A 25,963-nucleotide genomic window follows, 5' to 3' on the forward strand; every position below is an offset into this window, starting at 1 on the left:
TAAGCTTAAGAGAAATCATCCATTCTTATTTTATACCAGAAAGATATAAATTCCAAAAGTGATGATAATACCTCTATATTTCATCTTAGCATGTTAGTATTGTAACCAGTTCGAGGGTCCAAATATTATAAAGGATATTGATAAGGGGAAGATATTCTAGAGGAAGCAAACAGAGTCTTAAATTCCTTTTATCTGAATATAGTTTGAAAGAGGAGGCAGTTTGATTGCTCTGTGGATAGAATGCTAGACCAAAAGTCAGGTGTATCTGAATGTAAATATTGCCTCAGACACTTATTAGCTATGTGAGCCTGGACAAGTCACTTAAACTGTTTGGCTTAATCCCCTAGAGATGAAAATGGCAATTGCTCCAATATCTTTTCTAAGAAATCTCCATGAACAGTACTGTTCACAGGGTTACCAAGACTCAGACAGGACAGAAAAACAACATATTTGAAGGAACTAGATGTTTAGCCTAAGGAAGAGATGCTTTAGAAGGAACATAATAGTTTTATTTATAGGATACTTGTTTATAATACGGGTTAAATATGTTCATTTTGACCACTATTTGTTAGAACAAGGCTTGATATAAGAAAAACAAATTAAACAAAACAAAAATTCCTTCTTATTAGATATTCTAGGTGCCTCAGTAAATAGAGTGCTAAGTCAGGAATACATGAGTTCAAAAATACATGAGTTCAAATTTGGCTTCAAACATTTAATAGTTATGTGATCTTGGGCAAATTAGTTTATCAATTTGCCTTTGTTTCCTGATTTGCAACATGGAAATAGCTCCTATTTCTGAGGGTCATTGTGAACACTTAATGAGATAATATTTGCAAAAAGCATAACCCAGTGCCTGGCACATCATATACATTATATAAATGCTAACTATTATTATTGTTATTGTTATTGCTATTATCATTGGTGGAGGTGGTGGTGGTGGTGGTGTAGTAGTAGTGGTAATAGTAATTGTTGTTGTGGTGATTATTGTTTCTTAGCTTTTTAAATAAGAGAAAGTATTGTCCCCAAATGGAATATGCTGACTTGCTGATTTGGGAGGTAATGGGTTTATTGACAATCTTCAAACAGATAATGAATGTCCACTTAGATATATGATAATTAGCCTTCTTTTTGTATATAGGTAGCATTAGATGGTTACTATGAGGCCTTCCAATTCTAAAACTTATGTTAATGTCAGATCTTAGAATAAAACTAACATGAACATTTATTATATTTTTACATTTAGCTAAACAGTCAGTTCTGCTACAATATATGCTTTGAAAAATGCAAATTTGTTCCATATAATTGACATATTAGGGAACATTTTGAATTTAACTTGATTTTTTGTTTGCTTTTCACTTGATTTTTTTCTAGTGTAAAAGGAAATTTTTTTTGTCTTAACTTAATCAAGTACTTGGAGTGCTCCAACCTTTTACCTTAGGAACTTGTGAGTACTTTTGATAAGAGTTCACACCCTCAGAGAATGAGAGGCAGATCCCACAGACACTGCCCTCTGGGGAGTACTAGGAAAATTGAGAGATTTTGATTGGCTTCTGAGATGTGATAGACCAGCTCACAGTGAAAAGGAGGAACCAGAGAGACAGTACATGACATGAAGAAAACTACTTATAAAAGCCAGCCAAGAGCATTCTGGAGGACTTCTACTTCTTCTGTGCTGGTAGCTCTTGCTGAGGGAGGACCGCTGTGTTGGTGTCTCTGAGTAAGATTCTTCTGCATGGCACTTCTTCTGCATTGGAGTGTCTGTTTTGGTGTCTCTGCCTTGAAGGATTTTCTGCATTGGAGGACTTCTGCTTTGGAGGCTGAGAGTCTCCTACTCCTCTGGCCTGAGATTGGAACTTTGTCAGGGGACAAGCTAGATTTCTTTGGAGTAAACAATTCCCCATCACCTTTCTACATTCTCACTTTACTATGCCTACCTTGCTAAAATAACACTAGTAAAGTAGCTAACAGCCTCTCAACTTGAGTTAATTTTATAAATGGTGACCACATATTTTTTTTTATTTTAAAATTATTTTTTTTAATTTTTACTATGGTAAAAACTAATGTAATGGACTTCTGTACCAGCAGAAATGCAATGACACAGGACAGTTCTGAGGGATTTATGGTAAAGAACGCTACCCACATTCAGAGGAAGGACTGCAGGAGAGGAAATATATAAGAAAAACAACTGCGTGAACACATGGGTTGAGGTGAACATGATTGGGGATGTAGACTTGAAACTACCACACCAATGCAAATAACAACAATTTGGAAATAGGTCTTGATCAATGACACATGTTAAAACCAGTGGAAATGTGCATCGGCCATGGGTGGAGGGAGTGTAGGGGGTGAAGGGGAAAGTAGGAGCATGAATCATGTAACTATGTTAAAAATGAATATTAATAAATGTTTAAAATAAAAAAATAATTTAAAAAATTCTTATATTTTTCAAAAACTTTTTAAATTATTACACCAGAAAGAACATTGAAAGAATCCAGAAAACTTACGAGTTTACAAATTGTAACCATTAGATAGCCACTTCCACAAGTAAGTTTATAGTTTTTGTCAAGGTAAAGTATCATATTTATCAATATCTTCTGGTGAGTAGGATCTGTGAATGGATAAGGGTTGATCCTCACCATCTCCAACAAACCTCTTTCACCAAGCAGCTGACCTCAGGAATTGGAGATATGACCTTCCAATCTCCTCTTAAAGTCCAGGGCAAGGCCAATGATGTAGCCACTACTTATTTTAGTATTAAGTATTTCTTAACAATTTAATATATACAAAATCTTGCTTCTTCCTTTTATTAGGTTCCTAACTTCATATGTGTGTGTGAGATGAATTTTTTGAGCCTTTTCTTATTAGCTATATGATTTTCACTACATGACTTTGCATAGCACAATGGGATACATATGCCATTTATAGTGGAACAGACTATATAAATGCTCTCAATATTTTATGTAAGCATATTCAACATATATGCATAATTTAATATGTAAAATGGAAGTACATCATAAATATACTTGCTATAGCTTGATCTTTCCAGTAGGAAATGAACAATGTACAAATACAGATTGACCTACTGGATTATAAGATATACATTAGACTTTTATGAAATATTTAACAATAAGCATTATGTAAATATTATTTTAGTAGGAAATGACTTAAATGACTTCTTATATTTTAATATAGAAATGATATTTTTATTAATGATTGTTTTTTCCATGAATATCATAATGTGCTATCTTAACTACGAAAATGTCTATTGATTGGAAATGCTCATCTGTCAGTCTCTTTCTAAGGCAACATTCGGTGTTTCATTGTATTGTATCCTACTCATTGTATTTGTCAGATTAGGCGTAATGTCACAGAACCGAATAGAACATTTCAGGGGAACGCATCTGGCCCACAGGCTATATAGTTTGCCCATCACGGCCCTAGATGATTGTTCTGGGGTAGGATATTTAAAGGAATATAGTCTCTATAAGAGGGACCAAGTGTGACCCTGATAAAATGTTCATGCCAAACTGTACACACTGAAGCCTCCCCAGATATCCCCAACAGGAATCAGATTAAAAGATGGAGGTCTGCTCTCCTCCCTCCCTCAACCCACAGTTCTGTCTCTCACCAATATAGTTACATGGATCTGACTAAAGAAACTGGTAAGGGTTTATTCAGGAACACAATAACTAAGGGATGTAAGATGAAGGTATCAGGGAAAGGGGCTACAGGTGATTCTCTAGAACCCCTTTCAGTCCTCAACTGGGCAGGGTACCCACAGAAATTCTGACCCAGTTCAAAATGATACTCCTACAAATAGAATTATTGCTAACTAAAGGGGAATATAGAAAAGCATTGTGCAAGGCAAGTTTTGTAGGTCCCAGGGGTCAGTTCCCCACAGAAGTGCAGACCCCTGGCCAAACTGAAGAAGCTGATGTTATATATTCTCCAATGTAATCAGGAACTGATATGGATTGAGTGGAATGATTTATCTATCACTGAAAGTCTCAGAAAACTCTCCAGATTTCACTTTGAAGGTCCACAGCCCCCAAAATTCAACTTCCCTCCTGAGCTGTCAACCCCAAAGCTTCCAGTGATCAGTTGGTTTTTCCCAGAAGTCTTTGCATCAGGCCAACTGACATTCTAACTCCACCTTTGGTGTTCCATCTGTCAGTTCCAAAATTTATGGCTTGCCTAGCTTCCTACATATGTCACCCTGGCCAAGTCACTAAACCTGTTTGTCTCAGATTCCTCAGGTGGAAAAGGAAATGGCACACTGTGGTAGTATCTTTATCAAGAAAACCCTAAATCAAGTTGAAAAATGTGAGATTCAACTGAAATGACTCAACAACAATAACAAAATTATTATGTGACAGGCTCTATCTTAAGTCATGATGATATAAATAAAAGATCAAAAGGCAGTTCTTTCCTTTAAGGAGATCACAATCTAATAGGAGACAACATATAAAGAGCTCTGCTCAATTTAGTTATATTCAGGATTATTAAGACTATTAAGAAATAATTACAATAGTTATAGGATTAAAAGGGATTAGGAAAGGCTAAAAGGAAGAAAATCAAGAAATCTAGTGAGAGTGGAGCAGTAAAGGGGCACAGTGGATAGAATGGATAGAACCATTTTTCTGAGTTCATATCTGGACTTGGACACTCAATATGTGACTGAGAAAGCCACTTACCCCTGTTTGTTTCAGTTTCCTTGTCTGTCAAATGAGATAGAGAAGGAAATGGCAAACCACTCCAGTATTTTTGCTAAGAAAACCCCAAAAGGGCTCATGAAAAGTCAGATACAACTGAAAGGAAATCCAGAAGACACAGATGAGAAGGGAGAACATTTCAGGTACAGGAGAAAGCCACTAAAATTTAGATAAAGTGAGTGAAAATAAGAGAATGACTTCAGGACCAGAAAAGAAAATTAAAAATGTAAACTACTTAAAACATAAAGTGAGGGTTTCTAGAATTAAGTTTTTAGAGTTAAACTTGAAAAAATAAATCTCTGAATACAACATAGAGATTATAAAGTGGTGAAGATTATTATTATTTTGCTTAAATTTTATTCTCAAAAGACATCTGAGTAATTTATTCAGATAAAGTTCTTATTTTAGGATGTGAATTCAGTAACACAGCTCTTGAAGAGTATGGAGAAAAAGACAGAAACAAGAGATAGGGGAATAAACAGAAGAGAAGAAAGGTCCAATCAAGAGCTCTTTGACAAAATACTAAAGTATACAATAATCTATATTTACCATGAAGTAATTAAAATGATAAAATTATTTTACTCATTACATTTTGCTTCTAGTTATATTATTGCTTACTACTTGCTACATTTCCTGGGTTCACTTTTCAAGGGTTTCTTTTTGGGTGGGGGCTTTGACATCACTCCTCTAGACAACATTTTAAGGATATAACTTGCAAACAAGGTACCTGTTTGCATTGGTAAGAGCAGGGGTCAGCAACCTTTTTGGCCATGAGAGCCATAAACGCCACATTTTTTAAAATGTGATTTCGTGAGAGCCTTACAGTGCTCACAGTTCATGCTCCTGTAACAGTGTTTGAAAAAAACTGACTTTATGGCTCCTGCAGAAAGAGCCATATCTGGCCCTCAAAAGAGCCAGATATGGCTCGAGACTCCTGTGTAAGAGGAATACCTTTATCTGGAACTATTGTATTCCTTATTCCTGTTACTGATGAGGACTGTAGTTTTCTGAAATCTTAATTTGTTCTTATTGAGGGCTTAAATCTTTTACTTTTTCCCAAAGGAAGTAAGAGAATCTCACAAATGATAAGACCCAGAGAAATGAGAATTTTCTAATGTTCTATAAGAAAAATTACTGAAAGAATGCAGTTCAAGAAAATTCATAAGAAAATGCATCTGTGTTTTGAAGTCATTTATCTATATTTTATTTATTGAAACATTGCTTCATTCTGTATATTAAATTAGAAAAAATAAAATACATTGGGTGTTATGCTGGATACTTTTTTGTCATCTATATTGGAAGAACAAAAAAAAATGTTCAGTTTATGAGACTGAATGAGAATCAGTTTCTTATGGTGAATAGAGAGCTGGCTTTGGAGTAAAAAAGATCTGAATTCAAGACCTGTGTGTGATGCAGAAGGTGCAAATCAACTCTGCAAAGCCTGACTGCAGAATTTCTGACAGTTGAAAAGGGTTTAGAACCCTGACTAGAAGCAGTTGATCCTGGAGTCTCAGTCAGAGCAGGAGGGTCAATTGAGCTCAGTCTTTGGACTGAAAACCTGGCCTTGATTCTGTAGCTTTTCTCTTAAGATTTGTAGCTTAGCTAATTCCTCTGGATCTCCCTGACCTTCCCTATCCCAGTCATCATTTCCTTTCATGAATTTCCTGTGGGTTTTTGGAAGAGGGGTGGATCTGGGTGATAGCATTCAAACTTTGTAGATTTAGTTTCCCCATAGTCAAGTAGGGTTTACCGTTGATACAAATTATCTTCTGAATCATTGTATGCAACTTTCCTAAACTTAAAGGCAACAAAATCTCTTGAGACTGAGTGAAGCAGTCTCTCAGTATCTCATTCCTGTGTCCCTCCCCCACCTGAAGCTTCTTCCTAGGTGGTTGCTAGAGATACCTTGTATCCCTCTGTCCTTTACAATCAACCCTGAAATTCAATAAACCCTGTTTGTTACTTAAGCAAATCTTTGGCTAAATCATTAGTTGATTGATAAAAGAGGGAGTATTCTCTCTGGGTCCTGAGGGGAGTTGGAGGAGTCCATTTTGGAGGAAGTGGTAATCCCTATACTTCCTCTGGACTCTTCCTTTGTGAACCTGAGAAACTACAAGCCACAAGGCCTAGCAATCAGATAGGCCAGAGCCTACATAAGGTAGAGTCTTGGAAAATCACCAAGGTAGGCCCAAGGAAGTCAGCCTAACTTACCCATGTGACCATTCAGAATAGAAGCTGCCTGCGGTCTCATCCGAGATCCTTCAGCTCCAAGTTCAAAGTGGGAACTCCCCTTAGCAGGAATTAACCAACATACTTGAAGAGATAGTGTCTTTCATCACTTCCTATGGGTCCAAATCAAGTGGACAAATGGCAGCCTCTGCACTGATTTGGACTGCCCAAAGGGCAGTCTCTTGTTCTTGATTTGTTACTTATTGTCACATGTGGGAAAATCATCTCCCCTCCCCACTAAGGGAGGTGGGGATGACATCATCTCTATGACTAAGGTAAGTAGAGTTTGACTATGAATGGGCTAGAGCTAATTCTATTTACACATGGTACATATATATTGAGTACTGATATTTCTTCATTGTTTTTACTGCCTTTTTTTACTCTGTAGTTACCTTCCTTATCTCTTTTAACCACATCTATTTTTACTTTGGCTCTGTCAGAGATCATGATAGCCACCCCTGCCTTCTTTTTCTCATTTGAAGCCCAAAAGATTTTGCTCCATCCTCTCATTTTCACTCTATGTATGTCTGTCTGTCTCATGTGTGTTTCTTATAGACAACATATGGTTGAGAAATTGAACAGGACATTAAAGTACTCCCTAAGAAAAAGTCACCAGGGCCTGATGGATTCACAAGTGAATTATATCAAACATTCAAAGAACAATCCCAACACTACACAAATTATTTGATATAATAAGCAAAGAAGGATTCTTACCAAACTTTTTATTACACAAATATGGTTCTGATTCCAAAGCCAGGTAGAATAAAAAAGAGTGAAAGAAAATTACAGACCAATCCCCTTAATGAACATAAATGCAAAAATCTTAAATAGAATACTAGCAAAAAAGACTCCAGCAAGTGATCAAGAGGATAATGCAGCATGATCAGGTGGGATTTATACCAGGAATCCAAGGATGGTTCAACATTAGGAAAATCATCCACATAATTGACCATATCAACTAGCAAACCAACAACAACCACATGATTATCTCAATAGATGCTGAGAAAGACTTTGACAAAACGTAACCCACGTTCCTACTGAAAACACTAGAAAGTATAGGCATAAAAGTTTCTTTCCTAAAAATAATAAACAGTATATATCTTAAACCATTGACAAGCATAATATGCAATGGGGATAAATTAGAAGTCTTCCCAATAAGATCAGGTGTGAAACAAGGGTGCCCATTATCACTTCTATTTTTTAACATTGTACTAGAAACATTAGTAGTAGCAATTAGAGTAGAAAAAGTAATTGAAGGTATCAAAATAGGCAATGAGGAGACTAAGCTATCACTCTTTGCAGCTGATATGATGGTCTACTTAAAAAATCCTAGAGAATCAACTAAAAAGCAAGTAGAAATAACCAAAACTTTAGCAAATTTGCAGGATACAAAATAAATGCACATGAATCATCAGCAGTTCTATATATTTCAAACACATCACAGCAGCAAGTGGTAGAAAAAGAAACATCATTTAAAATCACCCTAGACAATATAAAATAATTAGGAATATATCTACCAAAACAAATACAGGAATTATACAAACATAACTACAAAACACTTTCCAAACAAGTAAAACTAGATCTAAACAATTTGAAAAATATTGAGTTCTCATGGGTAGGATGAGCTAACATAATAAAAATGACCATTCTACCCAAATTAATGTACTTATTTAGTGCCATACCTATCAAACTACCAAAAACTTTTTTTAATGCATTAGAAAAAAATTATAACAAAGTTTATTGGGAAAAACAAAAGATCAAGAATATCAAGGGAAATAATGAAAAAAAAATGTTAAGGAAGGTAGCTTAGCAGTACAAGATATTAAGGTATACTGTAAAGCAGAGGTCATCAAGGCAATATGGTACTGGCTAAGAGATAGAAGGGAGGATCAGAGGAACAGACTTGGGGTAAGTGACGTCAGCAAAACAGTGTATGATAAACCCAAAGAGCCCAACTTATGGGACAAAAATTCACTATTTGACAAACACTACTGGGAAAATTGGGGAACAATATGGGAGAGATTAAGTTTAGATCAACATCTCACACACAACACCAAGATAAACTCAGAATGGGTGAAAGATTTGAATATAAAGAAGGAAACTGTAAGTAAATTAGGTGAACAAAGAAGAGTATACTTGTCAGATTTCTGGGAAAGGAAAGATTTGAAAACCAAGCAAGAGTTAGAGAAAATTATAAAATGTAAATTAAATTATTTTGATTATATGAAATTAAAAAGGTTTTGTACAAACAAAAAAAAATGCAACAAAAATCAGAAGGGAAATAACAAACTGGGAAAAATTGTTATAACAAAAAATTCTGACATAGGTCACACTACTCAAATATACAAGGAGCTAAATCAATTGTTAAATCAAGCCATTCCCCAATTGATAAATTGACAAAAGATATCAATAGGCAATTTTCAGATAAAGAAATGAAAAGTATCAATAAGCAGATGAGAAAGTGTTCCAAATCTCTAATAATTAGAGAAATGCAAATCAAAACAACTCTGAGGTATCACCTCACACCTAGAAGATTGGCTAAAATGATAGGAGGGGAGAGTAATGAATGTTGGAGGGGATGTGGCCAAATTGGGACATTAATGCACTGCTGGTGGAGTTGTGAACTGATCCAACCATTCTGGATGGCAATTTGGAACTATGACCAAAGAGCAATAAAAGAATGCCTGCCCTTTGATCCAGCCATACCATTGCTGGAATTGTACTCCAAAGAGATTATAGATAAACAGACTTGCACAAAAATATTTATAGCTGCACTCTTTGTTGTGGTGAAAAACTGGAAAGTGAGGGTATGCCCTTCAATTGGGGAACTGCTGAACAAATTGTGGTATATGTTGGTGATGGAATACTATTGTGCTCAAAGGAATAATAAACTGGAGGAATTCCATGTGAACTGGAAAGACCTCCAGGAACTGATGCAGAGTGAAAGAGCAGAGCCAGAAGAACATTGTACACAGAGACTGATACACTGTGGTAAAATCAAATGTAATGGACATCTATACTAGCAGCAATGCAATGACCAAAGACAATTCTGAGGGATTTATGGAAAAGAACACTACCCACATTCAGAGGAAGAATGCAGGTGTGGAAACACAGAAGAAAAATAACTGCTTGAACTCTTGGGTTGATGAGGACATGATTGGGGATGTAGACCTGAAAGGACCACACACAATGTAACTATCAATAATATGTAAGTAAGTCTTGACTGACCACCTATGTTAAAACCAGTGGAAATGCGAGTTAACTACAGAGGGGAAAGGAGGGAGAAGTGGGGTTGAGGGTTTGAAGGGTAAAGTAAAAATATGAACTATGGGACCATGGAACATTTTTCTAAAAATAAAAAAATTATTTCAAATACTACAATATTGGCAAAAGACTTGAGAGGGTTTCTATAAAGAAGTTTGATTGGAATAATACTAAAGCTTGAATCTTCAGAACCTACTGACTCCAGCAATGGAGTTTGGGTATATTGAAGAGTTCAGGTCAAGATAGAAAAGTCAGAAATATTCAAAGCCCACGAAATAAGCACCATCCAAATAATCACAGAAGAATAAAAACTTCACAAAACAAATACAAGAGTAGTAGAACCAAAAGAAATGCTGTTTTGGTGATCTGACCCAGGACAACAGTAGACTGCAGGAATTACTCATATCACTGAGATATGAGGAAAGACAGCTGATATTTGTGGTACAAAAGATGTTTAAGATACTTAATATATTTTAAGTTGATGAAAAGAAATGATGGGGTTGAACTGATTACATGACAGGTAAGGTAAAAAAAATGATGCTTAACATGTACAGATACTTGAAGTACTTAAGCTACCCAAAATACTTAGAATACTTAAGGTACTGAAAATACTAAAGAACATTGTCATTATTTGGATAATCAAAAGTCACACAAATAGACAGAGATCAGGGAATACGCAGAATATTATGGCATATAAAAATCAAAGGAAAAGAAAGAGGAATAGAGAAAAGTAGAGAAAGTTGTGGTTAAAATGTCTCACATAAGTAGTCTTATAAGATTAAAAGAGAGGAAGGGAAGGTGGGGTGGTAGGTAATGCTTAAATCATCTTACTCTCATTGGAACTGGCATTAAGTGGAAGTAACATCCACAATCAGGAAGAGAAATCTATCTTACAACAACCTGGGAAAATATCTTTATAGTAATCTCTGTGACAAAGACTTCATTTCTCAAATATGTAGAAAACTGAGTTAAAATTATAAGAATACAAAGTATTTATCAACTAAAAAATATTCAAGAAAAAACAAGTAATTCTTAGAGGAAGAAATTAAAGTTATCTTTAGTCATATGAAAATATGCTCCAAATTACTATTGATTAGAAAACTGAAAATTAAAACAACTTGGAGGTACCACCTCACACCCATTAGACTGGCTGCCTGCAGCATATTTTCTCCTTGGCTGGATGCCTCTTGAATTTAGCTATTACATTCCTGTAAGTTGTCACTTAAGGATTTCCTTCTGGAGGTGATTTGCAAATTCTTTCAATTTAAATTTTATTTTATTTTTAAAGACTCTTTGGGCAGTTTCCTTTGATAATGTTTTGTATTATAATATCCAAGCTTTTTTCTTAAACATGGTTTTCAGGTATTCCAATAATATTTCAATTGTCTCTCCTGAATCTTTTTTCCAGGTCTGTTGTTTTTTCAATAAGATATTTTATGTTTTCCTGTTTTTACATTCCTTTAATTCTGCTTTATTGTTGCTTGATTTTTTAAGAAACCATTTGTTTCTAGATGGTCAATTCTGATTTTTTAAAACCTTATTTTCCTCTATCATTTTTTGGTTCTCCTTTTCCAATTGGCCCATTTCTTCTTGTAACACTTTCATTTCTCCTTGCATCAGTTTCATTTCTATTCCCTGCTTTTTATCTGCCTCTCTTAATTTGTTTTTGAAGTCTTATATTTTAACTCTTCCAGATTTTTTGGAATTTATATTTTTCTTCTGGATTTTATGTGTGTTTCCTTTGCTTTCACTGTCCCCTTCTGTGTCTCTACCTTGCTCTTTGTCACCATAAAAATCCTTTAGAGTTAGGTGCTTTTTTAATGTTGTTTGCTTATTTTCCTGCCTAATTATAGGTAGATTCTCTTTTTTGGAGTTTGGGATACCTTCATAAACTTTAGTCCCTCCTTGATTCTATATTCAGCTTATTTTCAGTATTTTTACCAGTTTCAGTTCTTGGAGGATAGTGTAATTGTCTGAGGGCTGAAATCTCTAAAAGCCCCTTCCCCCTACTGTTTTAATTAACCCTTTAGATCTTGATAGCTCCAATAGTTGTCTTTTAGGTTTAGTTGTAAACTTTTGGACTTAATTTGATCTTGAACAGGTTAGGAACTATTTAAATTGTAGCCTCAGGCTGTGGTATAAGTTTTTGGTCTTACAGTGTACTTTTTCTAAATGAACATACCCTTGATTTCTCTGTTCTGGAGCTCTGCCATGAGCTTTAGGCAAAAAGATCTGGTCTCCCCTTAGTACTATCATCCACCTCAAATTGTGTTCTATCCACATCCCAAGCTCAGACAGGGACCCCTGGCTTTGCTCTGGGCCCACAAGGATCAGCCCACTTCAGCACAATCTGCCCTGGCCTGGGTCTCTGGACTTCCCCACTGGTTTGAAATTTCAAGGGATGTCAACTGACTTGGACCACTATTTGCCCAGGAAGGACTTCAGTGTCTGAATGTTGGCTAGGGATTAGGTTCCAAACTGGAACTGTAGATTTCGGATGGAGATGTATGGCTTACTCTTGGCTTGCTCTTTACTCCTAAATATAGTATTGCTCACTCTGCTTCCTTCTGACCCCAGTGCCCCAGGTGTTTTCTGAACAAGTGTTCTTCTAGTTTTTCTTTTCTTGAAAGTTGTTTCATTCTACCTCCTTTTGGTTCTTTCACTCCTGTATTTGTTTTGTGGTGATATTTTAATATTAATTGGAGAGGATTCTCATGATGACTTGGAGCTTCTTAATTTTACTCCACCATCTTGGCTTCATTCCAGAAGTTCTGCAGTGTTAATTTTGATCAGATAATCAACACCAAGAAAACAGAAAATTTCTATCAGCTAACACCACACCAACCATAGAATAATTGGTAACAACAAATGGAGAGACTTTAAATGTTGGGGATAAGTTAATTTATCTTGGCTATATACTTTCCATGGATGTCTACATAAATGATGAGACTGATGTATAATTTGCTAGAACACCTCTGAGTTTGAGAGAATCTGAAATAATTGTGGGAGTTAAGAGGTATTAGGTTGCCTAAACTGAAAGTATACAATATCTTTTTGCTTACTTCATTATTTTATACTTGTGAAACCTGAAGACTTTACCAGTGCCATGTAAGAAAATTGTACTGCTTCCATTTGAAAGATGAACAACAACAATAATACATGAATTATGTTATAATATAATAATTTTGATGCTTCTATAACTCCCAGGTTCAAGTAGAATTCTTGATGTACCTGCATAATAATCCATTTTTATGAAAACTGTGGTAAAAATGCTTTATATTCTATTGTTTATTTTATTTCATGACCTTAGATCTCAAATATAAAACAAATGAAATATTTTAGCATTTATAATATTTCATATAAATGATTTTTTCAGTCTTCATACTCACCACCTTGCAAAGAATACATAATACATAAAAAGTTCTCAATAAATGCTGAGTAGTCAAATGGTTTGCATAGGTTTTAATCATTGTTTGCCTCCTATATTACTAACTTTATTTCTTGAAAAACAAAAGCACCAAGAGAAATTAAGCTTATTAAATTACTTTGCATTTTGAGTAATTTTTTCACATGGCTCATGTAAAATGCTTCATTAATAGTTGTTTTAATTAAGATTATTTTCCATTAGACTAATGAAAAATCAGTGGCATGTGAAAGAACAAGAAAAGAATATTGATGGAAAAAGAAAACTAGTTTCACCATTTATTTACTCCTCCCTTAATAAAAAGCTAATGTGCTACTTTATCCTTCATACTATTTTTATTTCTTCCAGTAATTTGCTGAATACTTGGAGTAGTGAAGTCATTTGTTTCATAATTTCTCAGTATTTTAGATTAGAAAAACAATGTATCAACATTTCAAAAATATTGAGAAAAAATTCTTACTCATATTTGGCTTATCATTGTATGTAATTATTTTAATTGCTTATTAACTCAGCACTACATATTCTTAGAATAATTCACAAAAATGCCTTCTTCAATGCTTTTGTAAATTGATTGTCCATATATATATATATATATATTTGCCTATTATCTTTTGATAGTGTGAAGATAGGATTAATTCTCCCCTTGCCAATTTTTAGCTAATCAAATCAAGATCTTAAAGTACCCCTTCTTGTCACTAAGTAAGAGAGTTCACAAGTCATTTGCTAGAGTAGGTGACAACTCCAGAGACCACTGCCCTGCCCCTGGGCAGTGGTACGCAAATTGAAAGACTATGGTCTGTTCCTGTAAAGTGGGAAAGAGAAAGTAAGTGATATGGAAAAAGGACTATAAAAATCCTTAACTTCCTGTCCAAGGGACTTCTCCTTTGAACTTCTTCTCTTTTGGAGTTCATCTTTGGACACTCTGTGTCAATGAGCAGGATCAAAGAAGGAGATTCTTTCCATGAATCCTGCAATTGACTTCCTGGGTGAGTAGCTGACCTTCTTTTCCTGGCTTCTGGAGAGATTGATTCTGGAAAGGCCTTCCTTTTAAAATTTAATTTCCATTTTCCCATTTAGAAATAAACAATAATTAATACATTATTTGAATTTGCTTTAAATAATTGGAAACAAATGTATCACTGGAATTTTTGAAGATTAAAGCAAGAGGAAAAGGATTCTTTCATATGATTTCATATATTTCCACTGTAATATTTTTATGTTTGGGTATATTCAGGTATAATTTTGGAAACTATATATGCATTCAGGTAAAAATACTAAGATGCCTTTTTTATTTATTTGTTGGAAATTTGGCTTCTGTGTTTTCAACTTTGACTTCCTCACCTTGAAAGCATTACAACATGAGAGGAAATCAGGCTTTCTTCTTAGGAAAAAGTCTAGTTTTGGCTATGTGAGTTTTTCACTATTGGAGCTAAATGTAGTCTTTTTGACACTGAGCCATTTAACAATTTCACAGACTGCTTATCAAAATTGAAAGCCAAAGCCTTCACTTTTAACTCCACAAGAATTACTAAATGCTTGGGAGAATTATCTCTAGGTTTGAAAGAGCACAGTAACACACCCTAATATTAAAGCAAATGAAGAAGGGAACTATAAACTCTCAAACAGTATTCAAATGATACTAAGCTTTGTGCCTCAGAGATTGTAAAGCTGAAGCTTTTCCAAGTTTGAATAGTATATTTTTTCCTTTGGAGCAAATATTCTTAAGCTTTTTGTGTAATGGACTCTTTTGACTATCTGGTGAAGTCTATAGACAGTTTCTCAGAATAATATTCTTAAACATCTAATATAAAACAAATAAGTTCTCAGAGGAAAATAATCATATTGAAATAGTTGTTTTCAAAAAGGTCCATAGACTCTAGGTTAAGGCTACTGACACAGAACTTTTCATATTTCAATATTTGTTTACAACTTCTACAATAAATAAAGTACCCTGCTTATATTCCCCCATACTATTTACATGTGGTATGGATGCAAATATCTATTATGCACTTTCAAGATAAGTCAGATGCAAGGATAATCCTAAGATTTTAAAATTAGTGAATTTTTGTTTGTTGCCCTCTCACTTCCTGATATAGGATTTCCTTTTTATTATCTAAAAAAAAAGATAAAATAAAGAAAGAAATCTAACAACTGAGACACACATGCATATGTTTGCTTTATCATTTTTATCAACTCATATAAAATATGAATTATTTCTGAAAGTACCAATCATATACAAAAGGTGTTAGACATCTGCATGGGAACTGTATATTCAGTAAAAGTACCAATGCCCACATGATATGCTAAATATAAGAATGTTGTTATTAATTTCAGATGTATAAATCATCCTTTGTAATTTTTTGGGAGATACTTTTAATGTAAATAATCTATGCAAGCATCAAAACCGTGAATCTTTTAAGGGTCTATATGCACTCTTGATATCTTCTTTGGCAATGGCCATTAAAAATAACAGAAGGCTGAACCCACAATAAATATTTTGCAGTTATTGCTATTATAAGGGGATAAGGGTATTACTATCCAAAAATATAACCATTTGGAAACTACATTTCCTAAAATATATGAATGCATAAAACAGATATGCCATTCAATACATTGGAATGAAGAACATACTGTAGTCACAAGTCAATCGGCATTTATTAAGCATGTAATATATGCAAGACATTATGCTAAGTGCTGAGATAAAAACACAGTTCCTTATCTATGTAACTTTAATTTTAATTATGGGATACAATATATATAAGGGACAGAAAAATTGTGGATTATATCGAAGGGAGAGAGGAGATTAGGGTACTCATGGGCATGATAGAGGCGATCCTGAGAGTCAGGAATAGAGCCTGGAGAGGAATGAAGACAGATTCAGTTAAATAGAGGTTCTGGGACTGTTTATAATTTGAACAATTGTCTGGTGGGTATTGAACTTTCTGGAGTGCACTCTAAATAAACATCTCCTATATTGCCCTACAGGAAGAAGAGTGAGGGAAGAATAGTGAAGTAGCTTCTAATATGTCTGGCAGGATGAAAGAGGGAGCCAGAGCATATAGAGACAGAAAGAGAGGACAAGAAGTGAGGAGAGGGATAGAAAGGCATAGTGTCTCTACAGAGAGGCAGAGAAATGGAAAGAATGAGAACTTTTCCAGTTTGGAAGCAACATGAGCACTTTTGCATTCCAAATTCTGAGAATAAATTCTGAAGGTTAAGAAAAAGTCAGAGGTCTTTCTCTATTGTTAGACACTTCCTAAATCTCACCACTTGACTCACTTCCCTCATCTCTCTGGTGGCTAGAGGGAAGGATAGATTATCCTATCTCCTCTCACCTCAAACCCTTTACTGCCCAAATTCTAAATTGATAGAAGCTCTCCTTGTCAATTAATAACACTTGATAACTTAGAATAATGCCAGATATGGCTGAGTGGGCAGGTTCTTAGTAGTTGATAAAAAGCACAAGAAAGAAAGAGGGAAACTCTCCTAGATTTTCAAAAAATGTTTAAAATTAATTAATTAAGAATATTTTTCCATGGTTACATGATTCATGTTCTTTTCCTCCCATTTTTCTTCCCCCATCCCTGAGCTGACTAGCAATTCCACTGGGTTATACATGTATCATTGTTCAATATTTATTAACATATTATTAATATTTGCAATAGAATGATCATTTAAAGTAAAAATCCCCGATCATATACCCATTGAACCACATGATTGATCATACATTTTTCTTCTGCATTTCTACTCCCACAGGTCTTTCTCTGGATGGGATAGTGTTCTTTCTCATAAGTGCCTCAGGATTTTCCTGGATCATTGTATTGCTACTAGTACAGAAGTCCATTATATTTTATTATGTCACAGTGTATCAGTTTCTGTGTGCAATGTTCTCCTTGTTCCATTCCTTTCTCCCTAAAACAATTCCTAGAAGTTTTTCCAGTTCACATGGAATTCCTCCCGTTCATCATACCTTTCAGTACAATAGTATTCCATCACCATCAGATACAACAATTTGTTCAATCATTTCTGAATTCATGGACACTCTTCCCATTTTCCAATTTTTTGCTACTACAAAAAGCACAGCTATAAATATTTGTGTACATATATTTTCCTTATTATCTCTTTGGGGTACAAACTCAACAGTGGTATTGCTGGATCAAAGGGCAGGTAGTCTTTTAAAGCCCTTTGGGCATAGCTCCAAATTGCCCTCCAGAATGGTTGGATCAATTCACAACTCAACCAGCAGTGTATGTGTCCCAATTTTGTCACAACATTTCCAACATTTATTATTTCCCTTTACTGCCATATTGGCTAATATTTCTAGATTTTTTAAAGAGTAGACTACATCATTTTTAATCTCATAACTGGCTGAAAGCAATAGGGAACAGAAAAAAAACTCAGTTTCTGTGGTATGTGAATTTTAAAAAAAGACATTTTTGTTTGCCATATTGAATCCAACCTTAAAGGCTCTTTTTAAACAAAACTTTTGCTACACAGATATTAAAATTATGTAGTGACCTATAATAGATGCCAGATGAGCTAGTATCAGAAAAATCCTATATTTGAAATAGGGAAACAATTATTATGTAATATATTCTCCAGTGTCATGGAAGATGTTTTGTACAATCCCTACAGATGTAAATTAACTATTTTATTAAGTATCTGTTTTGCTCTAGGAAATGTGCTAAATGGTAGGAATACAAAGTAAAGCAAAAGATAGCCTTCCTTCAAGAAAATTGGTCTAATAGTGGAGACAACATACAAACAAGCTATATGCAGAATAAATTGAAGATAACCAACAAAGAGAAGGGAAATTAGTAAGGATTACTTATAGAAAATGAGAAATTATCTGGAACTTGAAGGAGAAGGGAAAACAAAACAGGAAGAAATGAAAAGGGAAATAATTCTATGAATGGGAGATAACAAGTGAAAAGCCAGTGAAAATGCAAGATTGAGAAATGAAGTAGAAAGCAAGACCACGCATATCATTAGATTACAGAATATGGAGGGATGAATAAGAGGTAAGTAGACCAGGAAGAGAGAAAGGGTCTTGTTTATGAAGGACTTGGAATGACAATTTTTTTGATGTCTGATGTTCCCCCCCCCAGGTTATATTCGAATAAAATTTTCAATAATCATTTTCTGACATTTTGCAATCCATATTTTTCCCTCTCTTCTGCTCAACCCTAATCCCTCCCCAATATGGCAGGTGATATAAGTTGCATAGTTATATAACACCACAAAAAGATCTACTATAAAAATTTTTTGTTCAAGTAGGTCATTTTCTCTTTTCTTTACCTATTTGAGATAGAGACCTGGTACTGGTATTATTGGGCCAAAAGGTATGCACAGTTTTTTAGACTCTTTGTCAAGGTCCCAAATTGTTCTTGAGATCATTGCTTTATTGACAAACTCTTCCTAAACCTCACCACTTTACTCACTTCAGATCACAGTTCCCCCAATAGTGTATTGGAGTCCAAATTCTTTCACATTACTTCCAACATTTATCATTTCCCTTTGTTGGTCATGCTAGCCAGTCTGGTAGTTATGAGGTGGTACGTAAGAGCTGTTCTAATTTGCATTTCTCTAATTAATAGTGATTTGGAGAATTTTTTTCAAATGACAAAAGATTGTTTTAATTTCTTATTCTGAGAATTGCCTGTTCAAATTCTTTGATAAGTTGTCAATAAGGGGATGCTTTGTATTCTGTTACATTTGATTCTGTTCTCAATATTTGAGAAATATGGCCTTTGTCAGAGCCACTTGCTTCAATAAAGGATAAAATCTACTTGATCAGATTTCTTTCTTAGCTCCTTTTTAATCTGCCTCAATGTCTCTTCCAGAGTCACCCAAGTTCAGAGGCAAGTCAGAAGTCAAGGTGACTGACAACCCAGTATGCATTGCATGACTTTAATGTCTTCAATGTTTGACCAAGTTCTAAGACAGTGGTTCCCAAAATTTTTTGGCCTACTGCCTCCTTTCCAGAAAAAAAAATTACTTAGCACCCCCTGTCACACACTATCACTGCCTCCTTACAGTTATTCACTGCCCCCAAATGCACCTGTGGCCATCACCCCTCCCACCCTGGATTGCTGCAGCACCCATCAGGGGGTGGTGGTGCCTACTTTGGGAATCATTGCTCTAAAGTTTTCAAAGTTCTTGCTTTCTCCATTTTCATGTCCTTGAAACAAATTGTTCTCATTTGCCCATTCCTCCAGTAGAAGTCTTCACATGCTTTGGGAAGACATCTGTTTAATACACCAATGGATTTGAGGTCTATTGGTTATTCTCAAAGTGCTATAGATGTCCTCTCTAGACAGTTTTGGAGCCATAAATCATATGCGGGTGAAAGGTAGATACCAAAGGTAGAGGAGTAGCCCTGAAAAGGGCTTGGCAAGCCCTTACACCAGAGGTGTGATTCCTGTATAAACACCCCATAGATGTCTATCTCATACCCCTATCTCATACACATTCAAACCTATAAGCTAAAGTAAAGCCTGTATAACTATTTCTGCTCAGGTATATAGAACATAGTTTAAAACACCCTAGTCTTTGGTCTCTTGAGCCAATCATTTTTCCAGGATTGTCATTGTAATCGCTAAAGAAATACTAGAACAAAGAGCATGGGGATGAGGGTGAGGAGGTCTTAAGTTATTACTCCCACTGTATGAGGATAAAACTTAAACACAGGTAGAATTTAAAATGGCCTACATTCTATAATTGGAATAAAAAAGACTTATAACCAAAATATATATCTGAAAAATATTACTACAAAAATTCATTATTTTTTACCTATACTTTTATATAGATTTGTTACTTTATTGTTTTTTGTGGAATACAAATGAAGTCAGAAAGAGAAGTTGGACATTACTGAATACATAGAAAAGAAATCTATGCATGGAGGAAATGTCATTGTAAAAGTACTGGAGGATATTTCAAAGGGAAAAATTCTAAAAGAGTGAAAAATATCAGAGTCAATAGGACTATTAAATATGACCAAATGTTGAAGGGGAATATTCTTCATTATACTTTCTTTTTCAGCTCCATAGAATCTTCATATAAAGATTAAAAGGCTCTGTGTATATATTGCAATTGTGATTTATAAAGCATTAAAAGGCTACACACTTTTAAACATCCTCAGATTTTTTTCTATAGTAAGAATACATACATACATACATACATACATACATGCATACATATATACATATATATAATCACAAGATTGCCTGAGAGATCTAGAAATTTCATGTACTGATTTACTTTGTGTGTATGTGTTCAAATAATTTTCTTTCATAAAGAAAAACAGCCTTAAATATTTTTCTCTAACAAATTTTATCCCACTATGATAAGATTCCTTGGAAAAATATTACCAAAGAAAAAATTTTATGCAACAATCCTCTGCTTAGTAATAACAACTAAAATATATAGAGAATAGTGCATACATCTTAAAATTATTCACTGGAGTCATTGAGAAATCCAAATGAAGGGCTTATCATCTTACACCTATAGAAAATAAAATTCTCTAGTTGTTTTTGTTTACAGATGCCATTATGCTAGTGGCAGTCAGACAGCCAATTGGGATTTTTTAGCAGCTAAAATATTTCAACACTCTATTAAGGGTTGGAAATACAACAACATGAAAAATAACAAATGAATAAATGAACAAAATCCAATTCCTATTCTTAAGACAAAAATCTCAATCAGAAAATGATTTGGGCCCATTTTTAGCGTGAGTTAAGGATAAGAAATAGAGAGGCTCAATATGTTTACATATATGGATTACTATGTAATGGCTAGAGAAGTTCTGCTCATTGTTAATATATTGATGTAGGGCTTTTTGAAGGACATGGAGGCATATTACACTGGGTGAAAAGAAATGGATGGGTAGTGATATGCACTGAAGTCAGGAATGTCCAAATTGATGAGATCAATTAAAATTTTTGTTTATCAATCATCAATATATCCAGCTCTGTGTAAATTCTTGGTGTAGAACTCCAACTGACTTTGATCTTTGCTTTATATTCATGGGCATATTATTTAAACGTTATGATCTTAGGCAAGTGCCTAAGATTATAGAGTTTGTATCAACTGGAAGCTCTGCATCAGTTGAAGAAACATTAATAATTTGTAACTTTACAATCCAAATATTTCAGGTATGGTAGCAGACCCCCAACCAAACCATGTAACTCCAAAGACTTGGGGAGTGAGGCCTCTGCCTTGCTTGACTAAGACAAATGCAAAACTCAAAAATATTTTGGCAGAAACAGTGTGATCTGCAACAAGAAAGATGAATCTTCTATTCCTATTTCTATTGTGAAGATTTCTGAGAACATTCCAAAAAGCCAGGAAATTAATGAAATAAATCTATCTTTATACTTGCAAGAAAGAATTGTGCCCTTTTCCCATACAGGTAACCTCACCTAGTTTCTCCTCTTTGACAAGATTAAAATCATGTATAATTGTTTTTGACTTAATTCTTTTATTAATAATCTTTATTGAATTAGAAAATATTCTCTCCCAAAACCTAGTACACTGTTTTGTCCCTAAGTGGTACTCATTAAAAATTGTGGAAGGCAGACAGAAAGGCAGAGGCAGAAAATAAGAGGGTAGAAAGAAGGAAGTAAGGAAGAGTGAGTGAGAGAGGAAGGGAAAGAGGGAAAGGATTGTTTTTACCCTAGACCATTTTCAGAGGAAATACTGTCCAGTTATATCTGTTTCCTAAATTATCTTCTTATATTTTTATTTTTGTTTTTGTTTTTTTTTAAACCCTTGTACTTCGGTGTATTGTCTCATAGGTGGAAGATTGGTAAGGGTGGGCAATGGGGGTCAAGTGACTTGCCCAGGGTCACACAGCTGGGAAGTGGCTGAGGCCGGGTTTGAACCTAGGACCTCCCGTCTCTAGGCCTGACTCTCACTCCACTGAGCTACCCAGCTGCCCCCTCTTCTTATATTTTTAAAGGAAAAGATAGGATCCTGTGGAAAACTTATAGCTGTATTTTATGTTATCCATTAGTAAAAAGAAAAAATACATGACTGATATAATGCTATACATATAGTTAATATTCAAAATATATTTGTTGAGTGAATGCACTTTTAATATCATCAATTCAGTTAATGAAAAAAATCTATTACCAGGAGAAATGTGATTTTAAAAAAACTTCAATCATTTTCCCCCAGTATTTACCTCACAGATATTTCTAGTCACATAAATTACTTTCTATGTAAAAGGTATATCAAAGAATAATGACTTAAAAGAAATTCAGGTTGTACATACATTGCATCTACTTGTTCATAAATTTCCCTCTGGTTACAAGTAGTGTTATTAGTTAAATAGTTCCCTATTGCCAAGAATAAGGTTTTAAAATATTTAATTTACATACAAGTAAAACTTCAGTTCAGGGAAAACTCCATTTAGTGATGTATATTTTAATCTGATCCCAGAGAGAAAAGTGTTCTGATCCTAAAATATATGTAACAGATGTACAAAAAAGCATTATTTTTGTAGTAAGTTGTGAATACTTTTAAATGATTAATTTTTATTTGGACCAGTATGTGATAACTTCAGGTATTTGATCATTAAGAAATTTTTTCCTCTCTTACTGCCTTTTAAAATTATACATAATGTATTTAACATAACAATAATTTAAACATGTATTTCATTATAAATATGTAATACATTATAATGGATATGCTTATATAAGAGAAACAAATTCTCACATTCACTATGTCAAAAAATTTGTCTCATTCTATTTTCCACTCCCTCCCCCACTTCCTTCCTCCATCATACCTCCCCTCCCCCAAAAGCAAGTGCTATGATATAGTGTGTATATATATATATATATATTATCATGTAATGCATATTTTTTTATTCATCATGCTGTAAAACAAGGCACATTGCATATACTAGGAAAAATTCATAAGGAAAATAAAATGAAAAACATATTTTTCAATTAACATTTTGTCTGTTTCTTCTGTGGAATATTCTTTTTTATCATGACTCCTCTGGAGTTATCCTGGATCTTTGCCTTGTCAGTAATAGTTAAATAATTCACAGTTGGTAGTGTGTACAATGTTCTTTTGGTTCTTATTTTTCATCACTTCATTTAATTTCTTCTATGTTCTTTTTACTGTTTTAGTGTGTGATCATTGAGTTAGTCATTTCTTATGGCACAGTAACATTTTATCACAATCATATATCACAATTTGTTAAGCCATTTTCCAACTGATGGGTATCCCTTTCTTGCTCTTTTCTACTACAAAAAAAAGAGCTGATATAAAAATTTTAGGATCTATAATTTTCTTTAACTTTTTTTCTTGATCCTTTTAGGAAATAACACCTAAGTGGTACTACTGGTTCAAAACTTATATACAGTATTATAATTCTTTGAATACAAATCCTTAAGTATAATTCCAGCTAATTCTCCAAAATGATTGAATAATTTCACAATTCCAGCAATGTATATGTGTTTCAACTTTTCCATATCCCCTCCAATATTTGTTATTTTGTCCTTTAACGATTTTGGCTAATCTCATAGAAGTGGGATAATACCTCAGAATTGTTTTGATTTTCATATCTCTAATCAATAATTATTTAAATTTTTTCTTATATTTATATAAAACTTTGATTTATTTACCCAAAAACTTTTTGTTCATAACTTTTAACAATTTATCAACTGAGCAATGACTCATATCCTTGTATATTTGACAAAATTCTTTATACATTTTATATATAAGGCCTCTAAAAATTGTCTATGAAAATTGCCCACAACTTCTTAATTTTCTTCTTTTGGCTACATTAATTTTACTTGTACAAAATCTTTTCAATTTAATGTATTCAAAATTATCCATTTTGTATTTCACAATGTTTTTTATCTCTTCTTATTTATAAACTCTTCTATACATAAATCTGATAGGTAATATTTTCCCTGTTCCATGTTTTTCACAATATTTCCCTTTTGACCTAGCTCATGTATCCATTTTGATCTTATCTTGATCAATGGTGTAAGATATTGATCTGTATCTAGTTTTTGATAAACTTTTTTTCCAGTTTTTCCAACAATTTTGATCAGTGAATTATTATCCCAAAAACTTGTAACTTCAACTTTGTCAAAACACAAAATTTCTATAATCTTTTAAAACTCTTTAAACATTTTTAGAAGAATGAATTTAAATTTTGGTATCTCAGTACCATAAATCTCAATATTGCTAGAAGAAATATCATCAAGCTATGTTATGTACTTCCTATACTGATGTCAAGACAATCTGGCTTTGATTTATTTAACCCAAAATTTTATTCCTTTTTTAAATCAATGTGTCATATTCATGCTGTTTAAGGAGCCTTATTTCATGACTCAATTCAGTTTAACTGAATTAAGCAAATATTTATTAAGCACCTAAAGACATTTTGTTAGGTGAGAGTGAAACAAAGAGGAACGTATAATTCTGTTTTCAAGAATTTATATCCTATAATGAAATGAAAACCTTTGATATGAAACATGGATATGAAAAAATTTTACTACAAAAATACTTTAATAATTTAAAAACTATTAAGTGACTCTCTGGGTCAAGCAATAAGATTAGAGCTGAGGATATAAGGATAAAGAGGTAATGGTCTCCATAAGTATCTAAAATACTTTAATAATACATGTGAAAATAATTCAATAATTTGAACCAACCAAATATTGATATGCTTACTATATGCCAGATATTGTATGAGGCTCTGAAAATCATGGTATGAAGAAAAAACTCATACGTAGGTTATATTATAATAATTTAGAAAGATCTTGTAAAATGTATTCTTCAATTTATAGTTGATATTACTAATATAAATGAATTTTCCAAATGTCTTGTGCTTTTAAAAATGTTTCTGTCGTGCTTTGTATGAAAATGAAGTGCCTCAAACACTGTAAAACTTCAATCATACAGCTGTGCACTTTCAATCATAGAGACCTGTCAACCAATCTTCAGTATGTGGACTACTTATGTGAGGGTGTTGAGCAACTTGGAGAACCAGAAAATGAAATTTATCACCTGTTCTACTGATATACACATACTTACACATGCATATATTCTAATTTTTGTATTCATTTACATACAAATGTATGTATGCATATGCATATACATGTATACATCCATATATACAACATACATATGAGTGCATGTATTCACATGCATACACACATGCCAGTATTTTTCTTCATCTACATGTACATTGTATATAAATGTATGTATACATAGATATGTACCTACATATACACATATCATTGAATCTATAAGAATGTCAGTGAAGCAAATGACCATTTTTATTTCTGAATCTCCAAACTTTACAATG

Source organism: Gracilinanus agilis, chromosome 3, assembly GCF_016433145.1.
Source record: "Gracilinanus agilis isolate LMUSP501 chromosome 3, AgileGrace, whole genome shotgun sequence".
Classification (NCBI taxonomy): Eukaryota; Metazoa; Chordata; class Mammalia; order Didelphimorphia; family Didelphidae; genus Gracilinanus; species Gracilinanus agilis.